The sequence below is a fragment of the Canis aureus genome, chromosome 15 (assembly GCF_053574225.1).
Source record: "Canis aureus isolate CA01 chromosome 15, VMU_Caureus_v.1.0, whole genome shotgun sequence".
Lineage (NCBI taxonomy): Eukaryota > Metazoa > Chordata > Mammalia > Carnivora > Canidae > Canis > Canis aureus.
This window is the reverse complement of record NC_135625.1, coordinates 41723673-41736793: the sequence shown is the minus strand read 5'-3', so window position 1 is coordinate 41736793 and position 13121 is coordinate 41723673. Positions and strand designations below refer to the sequence as shown.

At 34.0% G+C, this 13121-nt stretch overlaps 1 protein-coding gene and 1 long non-coding RNA gene across 26 annotated transcripts in view; one reads left to right on the top strand and one right to left on the bottom strand.

Annotated features, from left to right (window-relative positions):
- Positions 1–13121, top strand: part of LOC144284590 (uncharacterized) — a 29995-nt gene that overhangs the window by 6950 nt on the left and 9924 nt on the right. The window lies entirely within an intron of this gene.
- LOC144284588 (uncharacterized) overlaps positions 1–13121 on the bottom strand; it is a 120079-nt gene that overhangs the window by 104991 nt on the left and 1967 nt on the right. The window lies entirely within an intron of this gene.

The window sequence follows — 13121 nt, the reverse complement described above, 5'->3', positions numbered from 1 at the left end:
TTAGGTTAAGGTGGTTCCTTTTTCTTCTATTCCAAGTTTCCTGATGGTATTTTTTTAGAATCTTGAAATATGAAGCATCTAATTGAATAGTTTTTGGCTTCAATTGGGATATATTGTTTTATTCTTTTAATCTACTAATGTAAGGAATTTTATGGATGTATTTTCTAACATGACCCAACTTTACATTCTTGGGGTTGACCCAACTTAGACATGATGCATTATTTCTTTTAAACATCGCTGGATCAGGTTGCTAATGTTTTGCTTAGGACATTGACACCTATGTTCATGAATGAAAAAGCCCTCCAATATTTTTTCCTTAGTACTGTCCTTGTCTGGTTTGTCTTGTGACTATAAGAATCTTATAAAATGAGATTGAGAGTATTTCCTCCTTTCCTCTGGAAAAATTGCTATAGAGTTGGGATAGTTTCCTTGAAGGCAGCATTTGACTATGTTGTTTAGACGTGATTTTTTCTTAGTAGAAAAACTTTTAACTCAGGATTAAGTATATATAGTCTTTATAAATTCATTGTTTCTTCTTAATTCAGTTTTGATTAGATATTTTTCCTATGAATATGTGTATTTTATCTCTGTTCAAAATTATTGACATATTATTCAACTTTTATTCTTATTTTTCTTTTCAACTTCTGCTGTTTCCATAATGATACCTTCTTTTACAGTCCTAAATTCCTAATTTGTGACTTTTCTCTTAATTTCTTAGTCACGCTAGCCAATGTTTGTTTTCAGAGACCCAAATTTGCTTTGTGTCTCTACTCTACTGTATGTGGTTTCTATTTCATTTATTTCTGCTCTCCTCTTTATCATTTCCCTCCTTTCCACTTGGAGGTTATCTGTTTATTTTTTCTAACATCTTAAGTTGAACTTACTTTTAATTTTTTCACCTTTTACATTTCCCAATAAAAATATTTTAAACTACAAACTTACCACTGGATTTTGCTTTTAAATATACTACAAATTTGGATATATAGTATTATTTTCTATTTGATTATATATATATATATATAATATATATATATATAGATATATTGGATATATATATATCCAATATATCTATTGGATATATAGTTTTATTTTCTTTTCTTTTCTTTTTATTTTTTTTTTCTTTTTCTTTTTATTTTCTTTTTCTTTTTATTTTTTTTTCTTTTTATTTTTTTTTATATATATATATATTATATATATATATAGATATATTGGATATATATATATATCCAATATATCTATTGGATATATAGTTTTATTTTCTATTTGATCCATAGCTTACATATAGATACTATTTCTAAACACAAGAAGTATTAAATACTTCTATGTTATTTCTTTCCAACTTTTTTTATTGGTAAAATGGCACTGTGTAACTCAAAATGGATCACAGACATAAATATAAAACATAAAACTATAAAATTCCTAGAACACAACATGGGAGAAAACCTAGATGACCTTGGGTATAACAGTGCCTTTTTAGACATGACACTAAAGACACAATCCATGAAAAAGTAATTGATAAACTAGTCTTCATGAAAATTAAACACTTCCAGTGTGTGAAAAGCTATGTCGAGACAATGAGAAAATAAGCTATGGACCGGGGGAAAAATATTTGCAAAAGATACAACTGCCAAAGGACTGTATCCAAAATATACAAAGAACTCTTAAAACCCAACAATTAGAAAGCAAAAATCCTGATTAAAAAATGGGCCAAAGACTTTAACAGACATCTCACTGAAGAAGATACATAGGTGCATTTAATAGGCGCATTAAAAGATGCCCCACCCCATGTCATCAGGGAAATGCAAATTAAAACAACTACTACATGTCTATTTGAACAGCCAAAATCCCAAACACTGAGCACACCAAATTCTGGTGAGGATGTGGAGTCAAGGAGGGTACTTCCCCCAGCCCCTGGCAACTATTGACTTTTGTACTGTGTCTGCAGTTTCTCCTTTTCCAGAATGTCTTTAGTTGGAATCATATAACACGTAGCCTTTTCAGATTGGTTTCTTTCACCCAGTAACATGCAATTAAAGTCCTTCTATGTATTTTCATGGCTTGATCATTTCTTTTTAGGACTGAATACTATTCCATTGTCTAGAGGTTACAGTTTATTTATCCACTCACCTACTGAAGGACACCTTGGTTGCTTCCAAGTTTTGCCAGTTATAAATAAAAATACTACTAACATACAAAAACTTATGTTTTTTGTGTGCACATAAGTTTTTAACTGCTTTGATTAAATGCCAAAAAAGCACAATTGCTGGATTATATGGGAACGGTATTTCAGTTTTGTAAACACTTCCCATCTGTCTTCCAAAGTAGCTGTACTATTTTGCATTCTCATCAGCAATGAATGAACGTTTCTATTGCACCCACATTCTCACCAGCCTTTGGTGTTATCAGTGTTCTGGGTTTTGGCCAATTTTAAAAATATGTAATAGTGTCTCTTGAATTACATTTTTGCTTGTCCCAAAAATGAATTGACCATGTATGTGTGGATCTATAACTAAGTTCACTATTCTGTTTCACTGATCCATACCTGTCTTTACATCAACAATATACATCTTAATAACTGTAGGTTTATAATAAGTCTTTAAATCAGGTAGTTCATATACTCTATGTTCTTCTTTTCCAAGATTTTGTCCATTTTAGGTCTTTTGCATTTTCAAAAAAACATTTTTGGAATGGAATTTCAATTTATACAACACACAAAAGTTGCATTGAATCTACAGACAGTTTTGGGGACAACTGTCACCTTACTAATATAATCTTCTTATTAATAGAGATACCTGTCCATTTACTTGGGTTACCATTTATTGTATTACATTGTAGTTTTCAGTCAACAGGTTTTATTAAATTGAACTTCAAGCGTTTATTGTTTTTGATGTTTTTATGAATGATATTTTAAGATTACTTTCCAATTGTATGTTGCTGGTGTATAGATACACAATTGATTTGACTTTACCGATTTTCTATCTTGATACCTAGATTAATTCATTCATTAGTACTAGTGAGTTTTTGAACAACTGAATTTTAGGGTTTTCTGTGTATGCAACCTAATGCTTGCCAATATAAGAAGTCTTAACTTTTCTTTTCCAAAATGCATGCCTTTTTTTCTTTTTCTTATTTCATTGCAAGATCTCTATTATAATGGAAGACAGAATTGGTAAGATTGGACAAACTTCTACTGTTATCAGTTCTAGGAATGAAAGAGTTCTATATTTTACCATTAAGTATGAATGTGAAATGCAGGTTTTTCAGAGAAACTCATTAAATTTAAGATGTTTCCTTCTATTCATACTTCACTCATCACTTTTTCTCATGAAGTGATGTTGAATAATGTGATAGTCACTCAGGCTGCATAACAAAATACCACAGGCTGAGTGGCTTAAACAACAGAAATTTATTTTTTCTCACAGTTCTGGGGCAAGATGTCCTAGATCAAGGCCTGGCAAGGTTAAATTCCTAGGAAGAATTCTTTTCCTGACTTGCATATAACCACCTTTTTTCTTGTCCTCACAGGGTGAAGAGAGAGAGAGCAAGCTTTCTGGTGTCTGTTTATATAAGGACACTAATCCTAGTGGATTGGGGCTTTACTCTTTTTTTTTTTTTTAAGATTTATTTATTTATTCATGAGAGACACAGACTAGAGAGAGAGGCAGGGACATAGGCAGAGGGAGAAGCAGGCTCCTTGCAGGGAGCCTGATGCAGGACTCGATTCTGGATCTCAGGATCATGACCTGAGCCGAAGGCAGGCACCCAACCGCTGAGTCAACCAGGCGTCCCTGGAGCTCTACTCTTACGATCTTATTTAACCTTAATTGCCTATCTCCAAATACAGTCACATGGGAGTTAGAATTTCAACAGATGAATTTGGGGAGATGCAATTCTGTCCATAGTAACGCCAAATGCTTTTTTGCACCCATTGAGATTATCACATGATTTTTCTCTCATATTATGTTGATGTGACAGGTGACTAACTGGTTTGTTGTGTTCATCAGTACTATTAGCCTACAGTTCTTTTCTTATAATGTCTTTATTGGGATACGATATCAGAGAAGTTCTGACTCACCAGTGAAGTGAGTTCTCTGGATCTGTAACATTCTTAATGAGAAATCCTGTAATTATAAGCTCAGTTTCTTCAAAAGATAGTGAAATTCATATTTTTTATTTTAGAAATGTGTATCATTCAAGAAATATGTCTGTCAAATTTATATAAAGTTGTTTATATTTTCATATTATTGTTTAATGTGTATAAGATCTTCAGTTATGTACCCTCTTTCATTTTAATATTAGCAATTCATTGCTTCTTACTTTTTTCTTTAATCACTTTAATAAGAATTTATCCATTTCATTATTATTTCAATAAAATAACTTTTTGTTTCATTACTTTTTTCTAATTTTTGTCCATTTTCTATTTTATTAATATTTGACCTAGTCCTTATTATTTCCTTTACTTTTACATGTTTTTGGGTTTAATTTTCTGTTGCTTTTCTCTTAGTTTTTTAGGTGGAATTTAAGGTCATTGACTTTAAATTCCTTTTTTTTAAATATAAGAATGTAAAACTCTTGGTTTCTCTTTAAACATGCTTTAGTGGTATCCACAATATTTTAACACTCTATTGAGATATAATTTACATACCATACCATATATACACATGAAGTAACCAATTCAATGGTTTTTGGTATATTCACAGAGTTGTACAACAATCACCAGAATCTAATTTTATAACTTTTTCTTCACCCCCAAAAGAAAGTCTGTACCTGTTAGCAGTCAATTCACATTTTTGCATTCCTAGTTCCATTCCTAGGCAGCCACTGATTTACTTTCTGTCTCTATAGATTTGCCTATTGTGGGTACTTAATGTAAATGGAATTATAAAAAAATGTGCCTTTTGTGACTGGCTTAAAGTTATAAGGTTTATTCATGTTGTAGCATGTAGCAATACTCATTCCTTTTATTAGCCAAATAATGCTCCACTGTATGGATATGTTACATGTTATCCATTCATCAGTTAATGAATATTTGGGGTATTTTTACTCATTGTCTATCATGAGTAATGCTGTTATAAACATTCATGTTCAAGTTTTGGTATAGATATATGATTTCAGGGATTCCTGGATGGCTCAGCAGTTTAGTGCCTGCCTTTGGCCCAGGGCATGGTCCTGGAGTCCCAGGATCAAGTCCCACATCGGGCTTCCTGCATGGAGCCTGTCTCTCTCTCTCTGCCTGTCTCTGCCTCTCTCTCTGTGTCTCTCATGAATAAATAAATAAAATCTTAAAAAAAAAAAAAACAGATACATGATTTCATTTTTTTTCAGTCACTTAACTAGCATTGGAACTGCTGAATCAAGGTCATTCTATATTTAGTATTTTAGGAAATTCCAGACTGTTTTCCAAAGTGGCTATACCATTTTACATTCCAACCAGCAATTTATGAGGCTTCCTAATTTTTCAGGTCTTTGTCAGTACTTGTTACTGTCTGTCTTTTAAAAATTTAATTATTCTAGTGCGAATAAAGTAGTAGCTCATTGTGGTTTTGATTTGCATTTCCCTAATGATTAATACTGAGCATTTTTTCATATAGTTATTGGTCATTTGTTAGTCTTCTTTGAGGAAAGGTCTATTTAGATAATTTGCCATTTTTTAATTGGGTTAGTATTCTTTTTATTGATGACTGTAACATTTTTTAATTGGGTTAATGTTCTTTTTATTGATGAGCTATAACATTCCTTAGGTATTTTGGATAGGAGACTTTTATCAAATATGTAATTGAAATATTTTCTCCCATTTCCTAGGTTATATTTTAAGTTTCTTAATTGTATTTTTTAAGCACAAATCTTTTTTAAAGAAATTTTGATGTAGTTCAAATTATCTATTTTTTCTTTTTTTATTTGTACTTTCAGTATCATACCTAAGAAGACATTACCTGTTGAAGATCATGAAGATTAGCACCTAAATTTTCTACTAAGAATTTTATAAATTTAACTCTTACACTTAAAGCTTTAAGTGTAACTCTATTTGAGTTGTTTTTTTGTATATGGTTGAGGTAGTGGTTCAATTCCTGTGTGTGTAGTGTTCTATAAGTGTCAAATTCATCATCAATTGAAAGTTTCCCTTAACATTTCTTGTAGTACAAGTCTATAGTGATACATTTTCTCAACTTTTGTCTGAAATTAGTGTAACTTCACTTTGATTTTTGGAGGTTATTTTGTCTAGTTACAGAACTCCAAATTGATGGATTTTTAAAAGTTATTCTTTCATTCCTTTAACAATAGTACCTCATTCTCTGCATTTTTTTTTCTGCTGAAAAGTAAGTGGATATTCTTATTTTTGTTTCATGTGCATCCTTTTTTTTCTGATGTTTTTAAGATTTTCTGTTTTTTATTTGTTTTTAGCAGTTTGAATATCTTAAAGGCTGCTTTTAGACAGTAGCCTTGAGTAACGGAAAGTTGAGCAATGGAAAGTAAAGGCAAAAGGACCTATAGAAATCACCAAACTCCATGCAAAGAGGCTCATTGAGTGACCCACCTTGAAATAGTCATAGGTAGTAACTGACCAATAACAACCAGGCACAGTTCCTAAGATTACCAAAACTGGAGAAATTCCATCTATTACCACACATCCTTACTCCACCCTATAATCATGGTCTCTCACCACCACCTTGTTGAAATTTCTTCTTTCCTGTTCTGCCAGCCACTCCTTTGCAGTGTGTTCAATAAACTTCTATATTCTTTGTTCTGCTTGAGACACATTTTTTAACCACCTATGCCATCGACCTCCACCTGATTGGAGTACTGCATAAATACTATGTGCCCCTTGCGTGATGCTTTTCTTTGTGTTTATGCTTCTTGGGTTTCTCAGATATGTTGGTATATATATATATAATATAATATATCATATTATATTATATATTATATATTATATTATATTATATATTATATATATGAGAGTTTTGGCTATCATTGCTGCACAAATTTTTACTTCTGGGATTTAAATTACACATAGGTTTCGTTTGGTGGCTCACAAGTAACTAATACTCTGCTTCTATTTTTTCCTACATTTTTTTCTTATGCATGCTTGAGTTTAGATAGTTCCTATTGTTCCAGTTTAGTTTCCACATACCTACTAAGAAATCTCATCTCTTCTCTATTATACTCCTATTTTCCTTTAAATACTTGATACATTCATAGTAGCTGTTGAAAATTCCTTAGGTCTAATGCTATCATGTCTTTTCGCAGGTGTGTCATCTCTGGGTCTCTTTTTATTGATGGATTTTTCTTTGCATATATAGTATTTTTATATGCAAATGCTTTTGTAAGCAAATGTTCATTTATTAATTTTTATTAAAGTATAATTAACATACAGTGTTATATTACTTTCAAGTAGATAATACAATGATTCGAAAACTCTGTATAGTACTTGGTGCTCATCTCTTAATTCCCTTTTTCTATATCACCAATTCCCCACCCACCTGTCCTCTGGCGACTACCAGTTTGTTATCTGTATTCAAAAGAGACTGCTTTTTTGTTTGTCTGTTTTTTTCTTTACTTGTTTTGTTTCTTAAATTCCACATATTAGTTAAATCTAACGGTATTTATCTTTTGCTGACTGACTTATTTTACTTAGCATTATACCCTCTAGGTTCACCCATGTTGTTGGCACCCCAGGTTTATTGCAGCATTATTTACAATAGCAAGATATGGAAGCAACCGTGTTCCTCCATAAATGGATAAAGAACATTTATATATATATATGATTGAACATTACTCAACCATAAAAATGAGTGAGATCTTAGTATCTTCTTTTTTTTTTTTTTGGATCTTAGTATTTTTAATTATTCTTTGGACATTGTAAATACTAAATTGTTCAGTGTTAAGATTTTGTTGTCCTCTGTTGAGTGTTGGATTTTGTTATGGATTATTTTGATTATATTGAATTTATTAAAGCTTTGTTCAGAAAAATCTAGAACACCTATTGGCTATAGTAGCCCAATAGTAGTATAGTAGTTCCAGGGGTGCAACCTTTCTCAAGTATCTACTAAATGCCTGGGTAATTCAGCAAATCTTTCCACTTGGCCAGTCAGAATTCCAACATCTCCTAGAATCCTTATTTGGCTCATACCTTCCCAATACTTACTGTTTACCCAAGACCATAAAATCTTGCATTTCACATGTGAAGCTTAGTATTCATCTAAGAATCAAGATGCACCCAATCAATGTCTTCAGGTTCTTCCCTATGAAGTCCCCTTCTCTTTGATAATCTACCTTATAAATTCCATTTATCTCAGCTACTCTAAACTTTGACTTATGTGTTCTCAATCATGCAAGACCATTCTAGTCTGTATGATGGTTTTTGCATGGATCTATATCGAATCCAAATTTGTATGGACTCCAAATTCTTAAGCCATATTGAGAAAGGGCCTTTAGGCAGAAATTCAGGATAATTATTTGGTTCACTTAATTCTTTTCTTTTCTTTCCAGAATCACAGTCCCATGCTATCTGTTGTCTAAAATCTAAAAATAGCTGTTCCATACATTTGGTTCATTTTTAGAATACTTATGGTGGGAGGGCTGGTTTGGTGCTAATTACCCTGTAATAATCAGAAACAGAGTCCAGCATATTAAACAATAAATAAAACAAAAAGAAATAATAATAATAAAAAATAAAATTAATGTACTATCTTATTATTCCTTTTATTTATTTTATTTCAAAACTCTTTAGACTAGTATAAAAGTACAAATCCTTCTCAAGGCCCTTATAAGGTCCTGAATCATCTATCCCTCTGTTATTTCTCTGACTTCATATTCTCATTCTAGCCCTCATTCCCTCAAACCAGATGTGTTGGCCTTCTTGACCTTCTGCAAACACACTAATTTTATTTCTCAGCACGTTTACTTATAGTTATTTCTTTTTCTTAAAGATTTTGTTTATTTATTCATGAGAGATACAGAGAGAGAGAGAGAGAGAGAGAGAGAGACATAGGCAGAGGGAGAAGCAGGTTCCCTATAAGGAGCCTGATGCAGGACTCAATCCCAGGACCCAGGACTACAACCCAAGCCAAAGGCAGATGCTCAACCATTTAGTCACCCAGGTGTCCCTACTTACAGTTATTTCTAAATGTTCTTTCCCTTGTTATCTATATGATTCATATTCACACTGGTTCCAAGTATTTGCCTTCAAATTCACCTGTAAAATAGCTTTTTCTCATAATCCCATATACAATATATACCTCACCACCCCCATCACTTTCTACTCTCCCATATCTGCTTTATTTTCTCCATAGCATTTAGAAATACTTAATACACTCCAAAAATCCCCAGTCCTGCACATGCTCTGGAACCTTTACTTGGCTTACAGTTTCCCAAGATTTATTCTGTGCCCACTACATCATGGAACCAGGCCCTATACATAACCAATTTAAAATTCAACCAAGACGATGAAACTTTTTTGCAGTTTTATTTATTTGTTTGTTTGTCTGTTTCCATTCTTCCTACTAGAACCTAAGAATACATATTTCATTTTATCCTTGCTACCTGGAACAGTACCTGTTAATACTAAGTGTTTAATTCATAGTTACTGACTTTGTACAACAGAATTTCTCATGTATTTGGAGAAAATGGAATCTAATTTATAATCATGAGTGAAAACAATATACTGATAAAAATAATAAGTGTTTGGGCATACTATTATAGGGAACGTCAGAAGAAGTCAACTAGAAATGATTGAGAGAACTTCTGAGAAATATGGAGAATCTTCTTGTGAAGAAAATCACAAAATTGGAATAGGTCCAATTAGTAGAGCTAAATCTCTTTTTTGCATGTGAAGACTTAGCTTCTCAGGAATAGAAGACTAAGCTGGCCCAATAGTAGCAACTAACAATGTTGGGGGGCGGGCAGAAGGACAAAGAGGTAAGGGCACTGAGAATACTGATGAGCAGTTTAGGCTGGTCAAGCTAGGAGAGGAATTACATCAGAGACTGGAAGTTATAGGTGACAATGAGCATGTGAGGTGGGAGTGAAGACAGAATATAGTTGGAAGATAATGGTTAAATTTTGAATTTCTCTGGTTTATTTTTAAAGGACAGAAAAGCTCTCAGTGATGACTTGGCCTAAGTCATTCATTTTATCAATGAGTAAGTTAAGTCTCAGCTGGTGAAGTGACCTCTTCAACATCTCCAATTAAAAAGAAGTCTACCTGAGTGCAACCCAAGTCCCCAAGGGCCAGTGAAGAACAAGTCTGCCACTGGGCAGCTTCTCCCACCCAACCTGCTCTCCATATGGGATCCCAGCTATAGTCATTTACTCTCCCTCAATCTCAAAATTTCACAGTTCCGAATGACAAAGGAAGGAAATATGTAGACTACAGCCCTGCACTGTTTTTTGTGTGGTTCAATAAATTTTTGGCTTCAGAGCATTTGTTTTTAAGACAAGTTAAAATGTAACCTCCTCAAAGCATTTAGCTTGCCAGCAGGATGCCTGTCTCTAGCTGACAGGACTGGCTGCCTTGTGTTGCTTGGTTTCTAACCAGGTTGTCTGACAGCAGGGTGCTTTTCAGTTTGATCAAGGACAATGGGCTCTAGATCAACCCTTATCATTTGTCAGGCTTTCCTCTCAGACTGGAAAAATCTCATGGTCACATTGGCTGTTGATTCAGCTGGAGTTTGGAGAATGGCAAACATGATTCACCTGGGTTATAAGAGTTGCAGGAGAGTCTTCAGGTTCAGTGTGGTGTTTTGGTATAGGTCTGTGTTGTGGGTCAGGAAACCTGCAATCCAGTCCTCCTCCACTATCCACTTGGAACAATGTTGTAATTAAAATCATTTCACTGCACTAAGCCTTGGTTTAATCATCCCCAGAGTGAAGGAATAAAATAAATCATCTTTAGTATTTATTCCTGTTCAAAAATCTTGAATTACATGAAAACGGATGGAATCTTCCCATATGAGGACCTATCAGATGAAACAGGAGTAGACTGAAGTCTCCTAAAAAATTCATATTACTGATTTATTGTTAGTGAATGATGATTATGCAAAAATGAGTTAAGGATGAACCAATGACCATTAGAGTAAATTCCAGCTTTTATGAGGGAATCTGAGAGATTCTGAGCATCCTCACCACAAAGGGGTTAAGCCCCCTCATATGAAGCAGAAAGGAGTAGTGAGGTCTGAGTCTGGACAGTCAGTAAGCAGAGTAAGTAAGTCCCAATGCTAAGGAAGAGCTATCTGCTGATTTCTCTGTTTTATACTGGAGATGAATTGCTTTGGATCCCCAGATGTTAACTGTAGCCAGAAAAAGGCCAGAATACTGCAATTGCATATAGTCAGAAGAACACATGATTTGGAATTGAGCGGATCTGGAGTCAAATCCAGTTGTGGTCTAACTATTCATCTTTTCTGAATCCAAATTCTGACATTAGTAACTTGGGGATAATTATATCTTGCATGGGTTTTATGAGGATTAGAGATAATGTATGCAAAATGTTTGGCACGTGGTAAACATTTGCTAAATGGTATCTGATCTTATCATTGAGACATGAGGAAAAGGACAAGAATTTTAGCCCACATAGCAACACAGATACTCTGCAATTTTGGCAAACTCAGGGCATCTGGGGACACTCTCAGATCCAATCATGATTTTGTGGAGAAGTCTTCAACACAACCACATAAGGAGAGTGATGTTCTTAGGACTCATGGTAGCAGCTATGGAGAGATGCACAATCACATTCTCTTGGGGACTACAGCACATAGTGACCCTGGAACTTCTACAAGAGAGCCCTAGTGGTGGCAATTTAGTTGAAAATCGGGACATGGGAACCTGCCTTGAAATTAAGTTTGTACATAAGTTTATGAATATTGAAAAATGTCAGTTGTGCATTTCAAGGAACGGAAGACTTATAGAGCAGGAGGGATGGGGCGACAAAGTCCCATTCTCATCACACTTTGTGAAGTCCCCACTGCTGTCCTAGCAAACAAAGAATAAAAGTGAAATTTTGACTCAGAGAGTTTTATGCTAGCTCTCAGCCAGTACTCTCCCTTTATAGTTAAAGACAACAGTTAGCATGGAAAACAAAAACTGTTGGCCAAATGTTAATCAGGGTAAAGGGATAAAAGTCTATAAGACCTGATGCTTGGTTTCTATTTCCCACTAACCCCATAGTATGCATGCATGTACAATCACACACACACACATACACACATGCTCATTAGAAACGGGACTAAATTTCAGAAGGCAAGAGGGTTTCCACTGATTATCCGTTCAAATACTATTCATTTAATAAATATGATGACAAAGAATCTCTCCTTGACAAAACTCTAGTGAAGCTTGCATGAGCTCTTTTTCAACTAGTTCCTGTGCTTGGGTATGTCCTCAAGAGCCCAGTTTTAGTGAGAATCCTGTCGTGCTGGTTTAGCCAGAATCTTCCATCCTTAATCTGATCACTCTTTATAATCTGACCAAATGTCTTATCTGTCTCTGTCTCCCAAGTGATGTCTGACCACTTTGACTTTTCTTCAGCAACAATCCTATTAGGTCAGTTTGGTAAAGAATTATGTTGCCCTCTTCAGTAATTTTACATCTCCAGACTCCTTATCTCCTCCCATATACCCCAAACCCCTGTCCAGTTCTGCTCCTTGGCTTGAAATTCCCACTTTTCCTTGTTATATTTAGAGTTGAGTCCAACCTCTTCTAGTATAAAACCTCATCGCAGTATTCCCTGTATCTATCACAATAGTCCTGAATAAAATCTGCCTTACTTTTTTAACAAGACTCAGAATAGTTGTTTTCTTTTTTTTCCTCTAACAATGAACACCAAAAAAGACATAAACTAAACTTCAAAGCAAAGAAGGGCAGAGAATAGAAAGCAGCCTCTTTAAATACAGGAAAATGTAGTGACCAAAAAATCATCTTAAATGGGAGAGGTTAAAGTAATCAAATATTTGCTACTTGTGTTTGCAGAAGTTCTGAGACAAAAGTTATAATTCTTACTTTCAATGAGTTCCAGTCCAATGTGCAATATAACTGTATACTTTTATAGGGGTTTTATGCCCCTTATAATGCTACTGCAGAGAAGGGAGGGACCATGGGATGTGGGTACATAGGTCTACCTACTTAATAGA